Below are 17,297 nucleotides of genomic sequence, written 5' to 3'. Positions count from 1 at the left end.
CAGATCATTCTCAGTCTTGGCCCACTTAGGCCGGGCTACGAGGTAGCCACCTGACCCCGTGCGATGGTGAAGCATCTTCTTCGCAGCATTTTGCTTGTTTGTCGCCGACATCTTCTTACTCTTTTCCGATGTCTTGTGGGCCACAAATGCGGGCCAGTGATCTCTGATCTTCTCATATCTGCCCTTGAATTCTGGTGTCTCATTATTTTCGACAAACTTATTCAGCTCTTTCTTCCACCTCCTGAATAGTTCTGCCATCCTCTTAAGAGCAAAAGACTTGATTAATTTCTCTTTAACTGGGTTCTCTGGATTATCCTCTGGCGGTAGGGTGAAATTTGACTTCAGCTCAGTCCAAAGATCATTTTTCTGCATATCATTGACATAAGACACCTCAGGGTCTTCTGTAGCCGGCTTAAACCATTGCTGGATGCTTATCGGGATCTTGTCCCTAACCAGAACCCCGCACTGAGCAACAAATGCGCTCTTTGTCCGGAGGGGTTCAATCGGTTGGCCGTCGGGCGCGATTGCTATGATCTCAAACTTTTCATCCGAGCTCAACTTTTTCTTCGGGCCTCGTCTCTTTACCGAAGTTGTGCTCGATCCGGAGGGCTAGAAAAAAGAACAAAGACTTAATTAATATGTGTACATACCAAAACAATGAATGCATCAATCAGCTAGTCAGCACAGGCTTAACTAATATATATACCTGGCCGGACTCGGTTCGGTCACCGGAGCCGTCATCACGGTCTCCTTCTTGCACCGGCATTGGGTCACCGGAGCCGTCCTCATGTTCTTCTTCTTGCACCGGCATTAGGTCACCGTAGCCAGCTTGTTCACCCTCTCCTTCCAGACCATCGGTTTCGTTGAGAAACAACGAGACGGCATCACTTCCTTCTGCGATTATGTCCCTCAACAACGCTTCTTTTGCTTCGTCTAGGGCGGTGTCCATAGTTTCTACAAATATTTACAACATGGCAATTATTATTCAAACATGACAGATGGATATATTAGTGCCAAACGTAGAACTAGCTACCTAATCATAGTAAGCTATCGGGAGGGGGTATATATCGACAACGACGACACTACATCTATGTCCCTCGACGACCCTCGTTCCCGATAAAAAAAAGAGGAAGAAGAAGAAAAAAAGAGGAGAAGAAAGAATAGAGGAGAAGAACTCCTCTATTCTTTCTTCTCTTTTTTTTCTTCTTCCTCTTCTTTTTTTATCCTCTTCTTCCTCTCATGTTCGAGAGCATCGCCGAGGGGTCGGGAGGTTGCCTAGTGTCAAAGGATTCAACAAAACCATGTCTTCATCATTAGGCGAAAGTAACATGTGCATGATGGTACGAAGCTCTCCAAAGTTATTTTGGAACGGAGTCCTAGATAGGATAATTCGCTTTTTGGTACAAAGTTCAGCAAGAACCTTCCAAATATCGTTATTTGGAAGGCCTTTGCTGAAATTCATACAAGAAGGCAAATTATCCTATCCGGGACACCATTCCAAAATAATTTTGGAGGACTTCGTCATGCCCTGGTTACTTCTGGCTAATGATGAAGCCATGGATTTCTTCAATACTTTGACACTAGGAAACCTCTCCCCTCGGATCCTCGACCCTCGAACCCTCGACGACCCTGGAACCCTCGACCCCTCGGCGATCCTCTTCTTCCTCTCATGTTCGAGAGCATCGCCGAGGGGTCGGGAGGTTGCCTAGTGTCGAAGGATTCAACAAAACCATGTCTTCATCATTAGGCGAAAGTAACATGTGCATGATGGTACGAAGCTCTCCAAAGTTATTTTGGAACGGAGTCCAAGATAGGATAATTCGCTTTTTGGTACAAAGTTCAGCAAGAACCTTCCAAATATCGTCATTTGGAAGGCCTTTGCTGAAATTCATACAAGAAGGCAAATTATCCTATCCGGGACACCATTCCAAAATAATTTTGGAGGACTTCTTCATGCCCTGGTTACTTCTGGCTAATGATGAAGCCATGGATTTCTTCAATACTTTGACACTAGGAAACCTCTCTCGACCCCTCGGCGATCCTCGACCCCTCGACCCCTCGACGACCCTGGAACCCTCGACCCCTCGATGATCCTCTTCCTCCTCTCATGTTCGAGAGGATCGCCGAGGGGTCGGGAGGTTGCGTAGTGTCAAAGGATTCAACAAAACCATGTCTTCATCATTAGGCGAAAGTAACATGTGCATGATGGTACGAAGCTCTCCAAAGTTATTTTGGAACGGAGTCCTAGATAGGATAATTCGCTTTTTGGTACAAAGTTCAGCAAGAACCTTCCAAATATCGTTATTTGGAAGGCCTTTGCTGAAATTCATACAAAAAGGCAAATTATCCTATCCGGGACACCATTCCAAAATAATTTTGGAGGACTTCGTCATGCCCTGGTTACTTCCGGCTAATGATGAAGCCATGGATTTCTTCAATACTTTGACACTAGGAAACCTCTCTTGACCCCTCGGCGATCCTCGACCCCTCGAACCCTCGACGACCCTGGAACCCTCGACCCCTAGACGACCCTAGAACCCTCGACCCTCGACCCTATAGAACCCTCGAACCCTCGACCCTGAAACCCTCGACCCTTGACCCCTTAACGACCCTCGACCCTCTACCCTAGTTCCCGACCCTCGACCCCTCGGCGATCCTCGACACCCTCGTTCCCGATAAAAATTAAGAAGAAGAAGAAAAAAAAGAGGAGAAAAAAAAGGAGAAGAAGCTCCTCTATTCCTTCTTCTTCTCCTCTCTTCTTCTTCCTCTTCTTCCTCTCCTCGTCTTCTCCTTCTTCTTCTCCTTCTTTCTCTACTTATTTTCCTTTTCCTTATTTTACTTTTTCCTCTCCACTAACATAAAATGCACTAACCTAAAATGCAACAAACATAAAATGCACTAAATCGATCAACTAACCTAAAATCAGTGATAAAATGCACTAACCTAAAATCGATATCTACTAACAACTTAAAAAAAATTAATACATATATGAAAAAATGCATATATGAAAAAAAACATCATCATATCATCAATAGAAAAAAATAGTATTTTTTTCTAAAAATCTATCTTTTGCATATATACATCAACATATATATACACTAACCTAAAATGCACAAAAATGCTATCGGAGAGGGGGTATATCGACCCCCCCCTCATGTATCCACATACATACATCTATACATACATACATTTCTCATATATACATACATACATTTCTCATATATAAGTTTTTCTTCTTCTTCCTTTCTTCCTTCTACCTAGCTAGATATATAAATTTTTGCATATATAAAATACATATATACTTGCATATAGGTATAAATTTTTGCATATATAAACTTTTGCGTATATAAAGTTTTTCTAAAATCTAACTTTTGCATATATGAACATATATATACACAGAGAACATATACATATATGCACATTTTTATAATAATGAAAAAAATTATAGGAAAGGGCGCCGGCGGCCGGACCGAAGGTGGCGGCGTGTGGTCGGGGCGACGGCGACGGGGTTGGGGAAGGGGCGGCGCGCGCGGCGACGGCGAAGGGGTCGGGAAGGGGCGGCGCACGCGGCGACGATGACGGGGTCGGGGAACGGGTGGCGCGCGCGGCGACGGCGACGGGGTCGGGGCAGGGGCGGCGCGCGCGGCGACGGCGATGGTGTCGGGGCCGGCAGGGGCGGCGGGCGCGGCGACGGTGTCGGGGCAGTGGCTCGGCGGCGGCGACGGCGAGGTGGACCAGCCTGACGGCGTCGGGGCAGGGCTCGGCGGCGACGGCGACGAGGAGCAGAAGGCGTCGGGGCGAGAAGAAACAGATGGATTTTGGCGAAAACTGCAAAGTGTTGTATATATAGCAAGAGCATTGGTCCCGGTTCGTGCTACGAACCGGGACTAATGCCCCCCTTTAGTCCCGGTTGGTGCCACCAACCGGGACCAAAGGCCTCTTTTCAGCAGCCCAAAGGGCGGGAAGCGGCGGCCTTTGGTCCCGGTTGGTGGCACCAACCGGGACTAAAGGGGGGCATTAGTCCCGGGTCGTAGCACCAACCGGGACTAATGCCCCCTTTAGTCCTGGTTGGTGCCACCAACCGGGACCAAAGGCCTGTGCTGCCCCGAACCCAAATATTTAGTCCCACCTCGCTAGTTGAGAGGGAGGCGCACCTGTTTATAAGGTGCGGTGCGCCTTCCCTCTCGAGCTCCTCTCTAAAGCAGGCTTTCGGGCCTAACACTGCAATCTGTGCCTGTGGGCCTACTGGGCCTCCCGCGGGCCTGAATCCTGGCCCATGGTAGGGTTTCTAGTCGTATTCAGGCCGTGGGGGCCCAGTAGGTGGCACTTTTTTTGTTTTTTTGTTTTTTGTTTCTACTTAGAACTAAATACTTATAGTTTTGTAGTGATTTCTTTTTTATTTTAGGTCACAAAAATTATAAACTTTCTGTTAGTGCCATTAGTTTTAAAATTTGAATAGTTTAAATTTGATTTTTTTAAAATTTGTGTGAATCACTAGTTTATGAATAACTTTACTATAAAAATTGATTTTTGAGTCAATCTTTTTCCTGCTATTTAATATTACTGTGTTTTATCATTATACTCAATTTGGTAATTTTAGTTAGTCATAACAAATATTATAGGGGTGAGCCCTATTTTTTCCAGTTTTTTGTTTTGTTTTCTGCATTATTTATTTCCTTTTGTTTTTTGCTTTATTTTTAATTCTTTTTGCTTTTAGTTTTAGAAAAATTATAAACTTTCTGTTAGTGCCATTAGTTTTCAAATTTGAAAACACTTTTTTAGTTTTTTGTTTTCTTTGTTGCTTTATTTATTTTATTTTGTTTCTACTTACAACAAAATACTTATTGTTGCTATTTTTATTTTTTTCCAGTTTTTTTGTTTTGTTTTCTGTATTATTTATTTTGTTTTGTTTTTTGCTTTATTTTTTAATTCTTTTTGCTTTTAGGTCAGCAAAATTATAAACTTTCTGTTAGTGCCATTAGTTTTAGAAAAAATATAAACTTTCTGTTAGTGCCATTAGTTTTCAAATTTGAATAGTTAAAATTTGAACATAGATGCACCTATAGAGAAAATTCGACCTAAATTCATAGTTTTCAAATGAACTCTGAAAAAGTTGGCATAGCATACTCGTCTGTTACAAATTTGGCATGGTATCATCATAATAGTTGCGGGAGAAAGTCTTCACTTTTTCTTCGCTTGTGTCATTTGCTTATTGCGCCGTAACCATGGATAATCTTCATTGTTTATCAGGATGCTTGGGTCAGCCTTGACATTGAAGGGAGGAATTTCATGAAACTTTTCATAATCTTCAGACATGTCTGTCTTGCCGTCCACTCCCAGGATGTCCCTTTTTCCTGAAAGAACTATGTGGCGCTTTGGCTCATCGTATGATGTATTCGCTTCCTTATCTTTTCTTTTTCTCGGTTTGGTAGACATGTCCTTCACATAGATAACCTGTGCCACATCATTGGCTAGGACGAACGGTTCGTCAGTGTACCCAAGATTTTTCAGATCCACTGTTGTCATTCCGTACTGTGGGTCTACCTGTACCCCGCCGCCTAACAGATTGACCCATTTGCACTTAAACAAAGGGACCTTAAAATCAGGTCCGTAGTCAAGTTCCCATATGTCCACTATGTAACCATAATATGTATCCTTTCCGCTCTCGGTTGCTGCATCAAAGCGGACACCGCTGTTTTGGTTGGTGCTCTTTTGATCTTGGGCGATCGTGTAAAATGTATTCCCATTTATCTCGTATCCTTTGTAAGTCAATACAGTCAAAGATGGTCCCCTGGACAACAAGTACAACTCATCACAAACAGTGTTGTCACCTCTGAGACGTGTTTCCAACCAACTGCTGAAAGTCCTGATGTGTTCACATGTAATCCAGTCGTCGCACTGCTCCGGGTGTTTGGAGCGCAGACTGTTCTTGTGTTCATCGACATACGGGGTCACCAAGGTAGAGTTCTGTAGAACTGTGTAGTGTGCTTGAGACCAAGAATATCCGTCCCTGCATATTATTGAGTCTCTTCCAAGAGTGCCTTTTCCAGTCAGTCTCCCCTCATACCGCGATTTAGGGAGACCTATCTTGTTAAGGCCAGGAATGAAGTCAACACAAAACCCGATAACATCCTCTGTTTGATGGCCCATGGAGATGCTTCCTTCTGGCCTAGCGCGATTACGGACATATTTCTTTAGGACTCCCATGAACCTCTCAAAGGGGAACATATTGTGTAGAAATACGGGCCCCAGGATGACAATCTCGTCGACTAGATGAACTAGGACGTGCGTCATGATATTGAAGAAGGATGGTGGGAACACCAGCTCGAAACTGACAAGACATTGCGCCACATCACTCCTTAGCCTTGGTACGATTTCTGGATCGATCACCTTCTGAGAGATTGCATTGAGGAATGCACATAGCTTCACAATGGCTAATCGGACGTTTTCCGGTAGAAGCCCCCTCAATGCAACCGGAAGCAGTTGCGTCATAATCACGTGGCAGTCATGAGACTTTAGGTTCTGAAACTTTTTCTCTGGCATATTTATTATTCCCTTTATATTCGACGAGAAGCCAGTCGTGACCTTCATACTGAGCAGGCATTCAAAGAAGATTTCTTTCTCTTCTTTCGTAAGAGCGTAGCTGGCAGGACCTTTATACTGCTTCGGAGGCATGCCGTCTTTTTCGTGCAAACGTTGCAGGTCCTCCCGTGCCTCAGGTGTATCTTTTGTCTTCCCATACACGCCCAAGAAGCCTAGCAGGTTCACGCAAAGGTTCTTCGTCACGTGCATCACGTCGATTGAGGAGCGGACCTCTAGGTCTTTCCAGTAGGGTAGGTCCCAAAATATAGATTTCTTCTTCCACATGGGTGCGTGTCCCTCAGCGTCATTCGGAACAGCTAGTCCACCGGGACCCTTTCCAAAGATTACGTAGTGTAAATCATTGACCATAGCAAGCACGTGATCACCGGTGCGCATGGCGGGCTTCTTCCGGTGATCTGCCTCGCCTTTGAAATGCTTGCCTTTCTTTCGACATTGATGGTTGGTCGGAAGAAATCGACGATGGCCCAGGTACACATTCTTCCTGCATTTGTCCAGGTATATACTTTCAGTGTCATCTAAACAGTGCGTGCATGCGTGGTATCCTTTGTTTGTCTGTCCTGAAAGGTTACTGAGAGCGGGCCAATCGTTGATGGTCACGAACAGCAACGCCTTAAGGTTAAATTCCTCCTGTCTGTGCTCATCCCACGTACGTACACCGTTTCCATTCCACAGCTGTAAAAGTTCTTCAACTAATGGCCTTAGGTACACATCAATTTCGTTGCCGGGTTGCTTAGGGCCTTGGATGAGAACTGGCATCATAATGAACTTCCGCTTCATGCACATCCAAGGAGGAAGGTTATACATACATAGAGTCACGGGCCAGGTGCTGTGATTGCTGCTCTGCTCCCCGAAAGGATTAATGCCATCCGCGCTTAAAGCAAACCATACATTCCTTGGGTCCTTTGCAAACTCATCCCAGTACTTTCTCTCGATTTTTCTCCACTGCGACCCGTCAGCGGGTGCTCTCAACTTCCCATCTTTCTTTCGGTTCTCACTGTGCCATCGCATCAACTTGGCATGCTCTTCGTTTCTGAACAGACGTTTCAACCGTGGTATTATAGGAGCATACCACATCACCTTCGCAGGAACCCTCTTCCTGGGGGGCTCGCCGTCAACATCACCAGGGTCATCTCGTCTGATCTTATACCGCAATGCACCGCATACCGGGCATGCGTTCAGATCCTTGTATGCACCGCGGTAGAGGATGCAGTCATTAGGGCATGCATGTATCTTCTCCACCTCCAATCCTAGAGGGCATACGACCTTCTTTGCTGCGTATGTACTGTCGGGCAATTCGTTATCCTTTGGAAGCTTCTTCTTCAATATTTTCAGTAGCTTCTCAAATCCTTTGTCAGCCACAGCATTCTCTGCCTTCCACTGCAGCAATTCCAGTACGGTACCGAGCTTTGTGTTGCCATCTTCGCAATTGGGGTATAACCCTTTTTTGTGATCCTCTAACATGCGATCGAACTTCAGCTTCTCCTTTTGACTAATGCATTGCGTCCTTGCATCGACAATGACCCGGCGGAGATCATCATCATCGGGCACATCGTCTGGTTCCTCTTGATCTTCAGCAGCTTCACCCGTTGCAGCATCATTGGGCACATCGTCTGGTTCCTCTTGATCTTCACCAGCTCCCCCCGTTGCAGCATCACCGTATTCAGGGGGCACATAGTTGTCATCGTAGTCTTCTTCTTCGCCGTCTTCCATCATAACCCCTATTTCTCCGTGCCTCGTCCAAACATTATAGTGTGGCATGAAACCCTTGTAAAGCAGGTGGGAGTGAAGGATTTTCCGGTTAGAGTAAGACCTCGTATTCCCACATTCAGTGCATGGACAACACATAAAACCATTCTGCTTGTTTGCCTCAGCCGCATCGAGAAACTCATGCACGCCCTTAATGTACTCGCGGGTGTGTCTGTCACCGTACATCCATTGCCGGTTCATCTGCGTGCATTATATATAATTAAGTGTCCAAATTAATAGAAGTTCATCATCACATTAAAACCAAAGTGCATACATAGTTCTCATCTAACAACATATAGCTCTCCAGAGCATCTAATTAATTAAACCATACATTGAAACTATGTAAAACATTTCAATGCGAAAACAAATGCGATCATAATCGCAACCAAGGTAACAATTGATCCAACGGCATAATGATACCAAGCCTCGGTATGAATGGCATATTTTCTAATCTTTCTAATCTTCAAGCGCATTGCATCCATCTTGATCTTGTGATCATCGACGACATCCGCAACATGCAACTCCAATATCATCTTCTCCTCCTCAATTTTTTTTATTTTTTCCTTCAACAAATTGTTTTCTTCTTCAACTAAATTTAACCTCTCGACAATAGGGTCGGTTGGCATTTCCGATTCACATACATCCTAGATAAATAAAATCTATGTCACGTTGGTCGGCATAATTTTCATAAACAATAAATGAACCAATAGTTATAAAGATAATATACATACCACATCCGAATCATAGACAGGACGAGGGCCGACGGGGGCGGATACCAAAACCATCGCACTATATAAGATGCAATAATAAATGTAAGAAAATGATACAAGTATCTATCTAAACATACAAGTAAGAATATTTTTCCTTTCAGAAAGAAGATAAGAACAAGAGGCTCACCACGGTGGTGTCGGTGATGAGATCGGCGCGGGTGATCGACGGCGGTGAAGACGGGGACGGGGCGTGACGGACCGCTAAATCTAGACAAATCTCGAGGAAAATGGAGCTTGGAGGTCGAGCTTCGAGAGGAGAAAGCTTAAGTAGTGTGGCTCGGGCATTCCATCGAACACCTCATGTGCATAGGAGGTGAGCTAGAGCACCACAAAGCCCTCTCCCCCTCGGCCAGAAAAAACAGAGCACTGTCCTCTACTCTTGCGCGAGGGGTTATATATAGGCACCTCATTGGTCCCGGTTGATGACATGAGCCGGGACTAAAGGGGAGCCTTCGGTCCCGGTTCAAGCCACCAACCGGGACCAATGGTGGTGGGCCAGGAGCGAGGCCCATTGGTCCCGGCTCATCCCACCAACCGGGACCAAAAGGTCCAGATGAACCAGGACCAATGGCCCACGTGCCCCGGCCGGCCCCCTGGGCTCACGAACCGGGACCAATGCCCACATTGGTCCCGGTTCTAGACTGAACCAGGACTAATGGGCTGACCCGGCCTAGACCAAAGCCCTGTTTTCTACTAGTGCCTTTACGCGAACGCGTCGCACGCACGGACTAATCAGGTAAGTACAGAGTGTTGTTTTTTTACTGTCATCGCTACCTCGCCGGTGGTGACACATCTAGAAGTACATGAACTAGAGATGAGGCAATGAGAAACAGAGGCGCGCGGGAGCACACACAGTTGGGTTTCAGACAACCAATGCCTTCTTTCTTTCTTTATTTTTCACTGATTTTCGCGTACCTGCAACAGACATCCCTGTTTTTTTAAGTACTAACTACCGGTTATTACATGGCCAACTCACGACTACACAGTGAACTCACAGACAAATTCGCTGAATCAAGACCCAGAAGTTTGCATAAGTTTTAGTGAAAAGAAAACTAAAGTTCTCATAAGTTTTCCTAAAAAAGCCTGAAGTTTGCATAAGTGTATTTGTTTGTCCAGCAAATACATGGCAATTGTAATTTTACATGAGCATTTTCATACCGTCCTTATCTACAGTTGAGTTAACATGGTTTCCCAATAGAAAACTTGGACAAAAAGCAAAAAATGCATGTTGATTATGATGATGACGAATGTAGGATATTTTTTGGTCATGATAAATTCTCATATCATTTATTTTATTTCAATATTGCACTCTACATTACATACTACGTATGACCACTTTGGTAGAGATGACGAGTTCACATCATACAGAGATACCAACCATGTTTCTCCGAATATCTTGAATCATGATCCTTATGACTTCATCTCTACTACTTATAAGAAATACATTTTTTCATTTGACTATTTCCTGACTTGAGAGGTAAGGTATGTTTTATCCACCAGAGTTGCTAAAATTGGAAGCATGTCTGTAGTTTTTTCTTTCTAAACCGGCATTTGTTGGCCTTTTTTTGCCACTGTTATTATTACAAAGTGGTAGCCTAAGCATGTTGAAGACCATTTCCCAATTATTTATCGTCGTATCATTATTACTACAAACTGAGAGGATATTTGTTATATTGTCAAAATTTTAGAATGTTGAGCCCTTAAAGAAATGTGTAGTACTCAAGTAACTGTTCCAAGTTGTCGTATTAATGCTTTTGTCCAGTGAATAACAAGTATAATTATGTAATTTATCACTATAATTTTATTTGGTTTACATGTTCTATTTTCATAATAAAGTAAGTCACTTTTCTTGCTTCCAGACATTACGACACTTGTGTGCAATAGTAGAATCGGATGGTCCAATTAGCATTTTTTTTGTCTTGTTTCACAGCTGATTCTATGCAGTCAAGACATCTCTACACTTCTCTATCTGACAATGGCTTCCTCTTTTCAATAAACCATAGAGGTCTCTTCCCACTATTATGTTTGACTCTCAATTGTAATAATAATTCTTGACTGAAGTTTGTTGGCACTGAAATGGTTCCTTAGCTTGTCCTAAGTGACATTTTCATGTGTGATTATACTTTCATAAATGTGTGCATATGAAGAATCGTGATGAATCTTCTAAATAATTTTGAGTTTTATACATTAGGAACACCGGATGGTCTTTTAATACAGGAGACATGTTGATTAAGGAGAAACGATATTGCAAGTTATTTGTACGAGTTGGAAATAAGAGATTGTGTATTTTATACAGAAAGTTCAAATTTAAGAATAAATTGTCTTGTATTAAGTTTAGTATGATGTGTTAATCCAAATAGACGTGTGTCGCACATGCACACTTATTAGTTCAAATAGACGTGCGTTGCACGTGCACACTTACTAGTAGCAGAGTGGGGTCTGAGCCATCAAGCTTCAGTAAATAATGGACATTGGGATCTGAGTTAAATCAGAAGCAGCAACCCCTTTTCTTAATCTAAGAACATGTCAAAGCTCAAATCACCAGGATTTCATAAGATTTCTTTCTAGTGGACGTGGTGAATGAATTAACGCATTTGCTAGATTCAATTGGAAAGACATACTGACAAACAAGTTGGCAAATAATTCTAGGTGGGAACTACCTAGATAGGGGAAAAATAGGGTATTGGTACGTACAGCAACGCAACTTGGTGGCGAGGGTTGCGGAAGTCGAGCTTGGTGGTGAGGTGGGCCAGAACTTCTGTAGGCAATTTGTAATACCATGATGTTTCGACAAAATCTTAGAAGAAATAATTGACTCAAATAAACAACTTAACTTTCAGTTGAAACAAAACTATTCGTGAGAAATGAAGCTAGAATGTGTAGGATACATTTTACGGTGCTGGATGTAGGTTGCTAACATTCCATGGTTATCGCAGACGGCTAGAGTTGTGAGAGCATCTACAACCGGACCTTTCAAACTCGCCTCATTCGTCCAGACAGGCCGCCCGGTGACTGCTCGGTCACGATTTTTTGACCCAGACAGACCCTCAAATGGCTCTCAAACGCCTAGGATGACCGGCACCCCCCATATCCAGCTCAAATATAGAGTTCGTACTAGAATAACACCTTAAGACACAAATCAATCAAAACCCTAATGTCACCTCGATACTCCAATGTCACCTCAAGTATCCATGGGTATGATTATACGATATGCATCACACAATCTCAGATCCATCTATTCAACCAACACAAAGGACCTTAAAGAGTGCCCCAAAGTTCTACCGGAGAATCACGACGAAAACGTGTGCCAACCCCTATGCATAGGTTCATGGGCGGAACCCGCAAGTTGATCACCAAAACATACATCAAGTGAATCATGTGATATCCCATTGTCACCACAGATACGCACGGCAAGACATACATAAAGTGTTCTCAAATCTTTAAAGACTCAATCTGATAAGATTACTTCAAAGGGGAAACTCAATTCATTACAAGAGAGAAGAGGTGGAGGAGAAACATAAAATCCAACTATAATAGCAAAGCTCGCGATACATCAAGATCGTGTCAAATCAAGAACACGAGAGAGAGAGAGAGAGAGAGAGAGAGAGAGAGAGAGAGAGATCAAACACATAGCTACTGGTACATACCCTCAGCCCCGAGGGAGAACTACTCCCTCCTCGTCATGGAGAGCATTGGGATGATGAAGATGACCATCGGAGAGGGATTGCCCCCTCCGGCAGGGTGCCGGAACGGGTCTAGATTGGTTTTCGGTGGCTACGGAGGCTTCTGGCAGCGGAACTCCCGATCTATTGTGTTCCCTGGAAGTTTTACGATACGTAGGTATATATGGGTACAAGGGGTACGTCGGTGGACCGAAGGGGGGGCCACGAGGCAGGGGGGCGCGCCCTAGGGGGGTGGGCACGCCCCCTACCCTCGTGAGCACCTCCTTCATCTTCTGACGTATGGTCCAAGTCTATCTAGTAGGTTTCCTTCCAAAAATAACTTATCCAGTTGATTTCGTTCCGTTTTGACTCCGTTTGATATTCCTTTTTCTCGAAACACTGAAATAGGCATAAAACAGGAAAGTGGATAATAAAGCCCAATATTGCCCAAAATAGTAGATAATATAGCATGGAGCAATCAAAAATTATAGATACGTTGGAGACGCATCAATTATCCAAGCTAGTTTAGCATCACCTGACTAAGGGATTTTCTAACCGATCCCCTAAAAGGCCATAAGGGAGTAAAATTTTGGTTATACTCCCTTATTGCACAACTAGCCGATCCCCTATCCGGCTTAGTGGAGTAATTTTTTTACTCCAACTCCGAATATGCTCCCAAAACTTTCTAAATTTACTCACTCTTGCGGTGGGCTAGTAAAACTGATGCCTCTCTCTTTCTCCCACCGTGCGCCACCATGTATCCCGCTGCCGAAGATGCTACGCCCCACCGTCGCCACCGATGACCATCCGGCCAGCCGAAATGGATAGCCTGGACCCTTCCCTCACCCGCCAGACACCACCACCGAAAATCACCCATGCACCGCCGTACGCGCTGAAGAAGAGTTTGGGGATGAAAAAAAAACATCGTGTCCAAGCTCTCCTCCAACCGCCCCAATGGCCTCTAGGGTGGCCACTGCCTCTCTAGCAATGGCCCGCCGCCCTCCCGCTGCACCCGCCGGCACCAAACAAGCTAGAAAGCGGACGACGGGGGCGTCGGCGCTCGCCCATGCGCCCACCAATAAGAAGATGAAGAAGTCCAAAGTGGCGCCTTGTCCTAGACCGGCTCCTCGTGCAACTACTCCGGCGTGGGCGACTGCCGCAGCCGGCAACAAGGATCACGATCGCCAAGTGCTCGATGAAATGCCTACCAGGTAAAAACAAAAAACCTCACATGTTGTTGGTATCCGATAGTGATTGTTTGTGGCCGGTAGTGATTGTTGGTCGTGTTTGCTTTGTTTATTGTAGTGCAGAAATGAACACAATCAAGTTCCTCGCCCCCTTGTAGTCATTGGCCACCATTGTACTTGATGAGCTCAACTATGACTCATTTTTTGATCATTCAGAGGCCACCCAAGACATGGAGAAAGAGGTGATCGGGGAAGAGGAGGCCAAAGAGGTGGTGGCCGAGGAAGAGGAGGTTGTGGAGGTGACCGATGCTAGCACGAAGGTGCCAAGGTGCCGCACCCAAAACTGCAACTAGAAGGAGGATATTTCTCCTTGCGATGCTTGTTGTGCGATCTCCACGGATACAACGATGGAACGGATCAAACCAAGACCATGTTTTAGGAGAGAATTACCGACCCCTATAACAACTCCGTGGATCTGCGATCAAGCCGTACTCAAGGTTCTCCTTGGTATCGTTGGAGCACCATTCATGACCAATGCAACCGATGGTTCGGTTGCATCAACCAAGTGAATCATGCACCACCGAGCGCTGTGCAAGTGGTGGAGTATGGCCCCTACATCGGAGAACTATTCAAGCATTGAAACACCAAGTTCAGTCACAAGCCCTTCATGTTGCATCATTGCTACAAGAGAGCTATACAAAAACGAGAAGTGGATCCAAAGAATCGCAGAGACAACTCCAAAGAGATCAAGGTTGAGAATTTCCGTTGAGGAGGACGACGAGATTGACGAAGAGGCCAACAATAGACCGGAAGGAAACAAGATTGCAAAAGAAAAAAAGGAAATGAATTCGGTGGCACTTACAAAGAAGAACTTGTGGCAATGATCAAGACCAAGAAGATGTTGGCAGACGAATGCAAAGAAGAGAAGATGGTGAGGTGTAATGAGCGTAGGATGAGAAATGGAAGACCAAGTCGACGGACGAAGAGAGAAAGTTGAAGGCGGAGGAGCGTAGGCTTGCACTTGAGGTGGAGAGGATTCATGATGCAAAGAAGGCCGGAGAACGTGCTATAATGTTCATGAAAATCCAATCACAATGGATGAAACCACAAGAAGTATTGGGAGCTCACTCATGGAAAGATCTTGGAAGCCTCTCTTCGGAATGTTGGTGGTGGCCAAGGTGGTGGTGTTGATGGTGGTGGCCGAGGGTGTGGTGGTGGTGATGATGTGTATGTTGGTGGCCGGGAGGATGGCGGTGTTGATGTTGGTGATGGTCAAGAGGACAACGGTGGTCATGGTGGCTGAGAGGATGGTGGAGTTGATTTATTCACCGACGACATCATTTGAGTGGCGGTGGCCGAGGGGGTGGTGGTGCATGCCATTGGTTGGCTTGATCCACAACATATGCATGCTATGGTGATTTTGGATTAAACATTGTGTTTGAAGTGATGTCTTTTGAGTGAACTTCACATGTTTTAATTTGAAAAACGCGATGATGAAACTTTATGTTATGACGGTTATGCTATGCATGTTTTCATTTGAATGTTTTTAAAATATCACTAGTAGAAAACATGGCTTTGGTACAAGATCGATCTACACATCAGTCCCGGTTGCATTACGAACTGGGACTAATGTGAGCATTAGTCCCGGTTCGAGCAGCTAGGGCGCCGGTCGGGGCTCGGCAGGCATCAGTCCCGGTTCAAATGGGACCTTTAGTCCCGGTTGTAGACACCAACCAGGAGTAAAGGGTGCGATGCCCTTTAGTCTCGGTTGGTGTCTCCAACCGAGACTAAAGGTTAGACCACGCTGGAGCGGTGAGGAGGGGTGATTAGAGATTAAATTCTCAAATAATTCAAAGATTTAAAAATCGGAACAAAATAAAAAAACTAAAAGAAACAGATATTTTTTTCAAAAAAAATATTTAGTCCCAGTTGGTGTTACCAACCGGGACTAAAGGCTCCACCTTCCTTTAGTCCCGGGACTAAAGGTCCTCCATCCCCCACTCCACGTGGAGCCCCTTTAGTCCCGGTTGGTAACCCAACCGGGACTAAAAGTGGGGGCCTTTAGTCCCGATTGTTTTGTCCCGGTTGCAGAACTAGGACTAAAAGCCCTCTGGAACCGGGACTAAATGTCTGTTTTCTACTAGTGTATGTATTGTGTAGTGTTTGAAGCTCGTGCGGCTAGGACACAAAATTTACACAATTTTATTTTTACTCCACTAACTACAGGGGATCGACTAGGTGCCGCCACTATTAGTGGAGTAAAAATTTACTCCACTAACTTTACTCTGCCGGATACTCCGTTAACTTTTGCGGGATTGGTTAGAAATGCCCTAAGCATATAGAGCTTGATATTCACTTTGCTCGGGAAAATGTACCACTTACACATCTCATCATCTTCACAGTTTGTGGATATCTTCCAAAGCTAGTCCTACCATTCATCGGTAGCGATCAACTTGGATTGCATGCTCAAATTCCAGGGGCTTCGTCGAGACTCGTGTAAGCCCGGTGTTTTTGGTAGTAGAATATACTGAGTGTTTATTGGAAGCCATGGCCGTCGTGTTGCCATGTGTTTTTTTGGGGGCCTACTCGTTTACCATCTGCTAAACAGAGTATCCGAGAAATAACAATCTGCTTAGAGAAAAACACTAGGCAACACACGTTTTCTCCGTATTGATTGTAAGCTACTTTTTCCTATCTTCTCCCATGCCTTAAACATCTCGTCGTCATCATCTTTGTGCCAGTCTAGTGAGTGGCCCTCATCCTGTTGTATTGAAAGTTGCCCTTCGTCCTTCATACCTGTTTCATTGATTCTGCTCAATACTAACGTGGGTTCAGATATTTTGGCTCTGATGGCAGCTTCGGCGGCACCCACCTGCGAATAAGTAGCATCTGTGCAATTGATCATCACATGGACTATTGTGCACGTGAGGTGCTCGGTGCCAACATCCAGATATTCAAATCGATCCCGGGCTGTTATCACTCCAAGAGTACGCCAGAGCCTTTGAAGCTGCGGCATGGATCCTTCTTTGAACTCCAGGCCCATCCAGCTATCCCGGATTAGTAAAGAAAACACCTTCAGATGCAGAAAGGTACCCTTCTTGATGATGAACCTGCTTCCTTCTAGGAAACAATTGTTTGCAACCAAGTTGAGTAGGACTAGATTAATCAAGCCCCCGAGGACATGGAAATCTTCTGCTTTTGCTTGCTCGAGTTGAATGTGCAAGTGGGTAAGGCTGGAGAGTGATCCCATATTAGGTGGAACTCGCCCGAGAGGAAGATCAAGTAGTACGAGCTCAACTCTTGGGGGATCAAATGTATTTTCTGGTGGA

This window comes from Triticum aestivum, chromosome 1A (assembly GCF_018294505.1).
Source record: "Triticum aestivum cultivar Chinese Spring chromosome 1A, IWGSC CS RefSeq v2.1, whole genome shotgun sequence".
NCBI lineage: Eukaryota > Viridiplantae > Streptophyta > Magnoliopsida > Poales > Poaceae > Triticum > Triticum aestivum.
Note: the sequence above shows the minus strand (reverse complement) of the source record.